The sequence below is a fragment of the Chiloscyllium plagiosum genome, chromosome 16 (genome assembly GCF_004010195.1).
Source record: "Chiloscyllium plagiosum isolate BGI_BamShark_2017 chromosome 16, ASM401019v2, whole genome shotgun sequence".
NCBI classification, from domain to species: domain Eukaryota; kingdom Metazoa; phylum Chordata; class Chondrichthyes; order Orectolobiformes; family Hemiscylliidae; genus Chiloscyllium; species Chiloscyllium plagiosum.
In genome coordinates this window covers 20,483,881-20,484,733 of record NC_057725.1, presented here as the reverse complement: position 1 = coordinate 20,484,733, position 853 = coordinate 20,483,881, and the positions used below count along the sequence as shown (strand labels likewise).

The 853-nt window shown below is 40.1% G+C and overlaps 1 protein-coding gene across 3 annotated transcripts in view; it reads left to right on the top strand.

Moving 5' to 3' along the window:
• The window catches only part of si:dkey-23n7.10 (SPRY domain-containing SOCS box protein 3), a 27,516-nt gene that overhangs the window by 17,689 nt on the left and 8,974 nt on the right, over window positions 1-853 (top strand). The window lies entirely within an intron of this gene.

Here is an 853-nt window from a genome sequence, read left to right as displayed (position 1 = left end):
GGGGGGTAGTACAAATTTAAAATCCCATATTCCTCTCCATTTATGAGAGCTTTAATCAAGATATATCGTCCAGATTCGTCTTTTATCTGGTTTAGGATTTTGAAAGGGAAATTCTTCCGAACAAGAATAACAACTCCCCTGCTTTTTGAGCTAAAAGAAGAAAAAAAGGCCTGATCAAATCCACCCTGTCGTAATTTCAAGTGTTCTTTATCCAACAGGTGTGTCTCCTGTAGGAGAGCTATATCAACTCTTTCTTTCTTAAGATTTGATAATATTTTCTTCCTTTTAACTGGCTAATTACTCCCCTTGAACATTTCTCATTTCTAACTTGAACTTGCGTTATTTTCCTTATCAGTTTCATGCTGAACTGTTTCTCCTTGAGTTAGGATTTTCCAAAATGAATGCATTTCTGTTCAAAATGGTTCTGTATAGAACTAAGTCAACGGTGACATGTTATCTGTTTAGTGCCTCCATACAAATTTGGAGTTTCTGTGCAGCCAAGCCCGCAACATATATTTCATATAAATATAGAATCATGGAGTATTATAGTATAGAAGAAGGTAATTTGACCCAGTATGCCTCTACCGGCTCCCTAAAAAGCTACCCAGCGGGTCTTATTCCCTAGCTGTACCTCCGTAGCCCACTTCCAAATATATATCCAGCTCTCTTTTGAAACCTCTTACAGAATCCATCGCCACCACTCTAGGAGAAAGTGAGGACTGCAAATGCTGGAGATCAGAGTCAAAGTGTGTGGCGCTGGAAATGCACAGCCGATCAAGCAGCATCTGAGGAGTAGGAGAGTTTATGTTTTAGGCATAAGACCTACATGAGGAATGGTGGGGTGGGGGGTGGG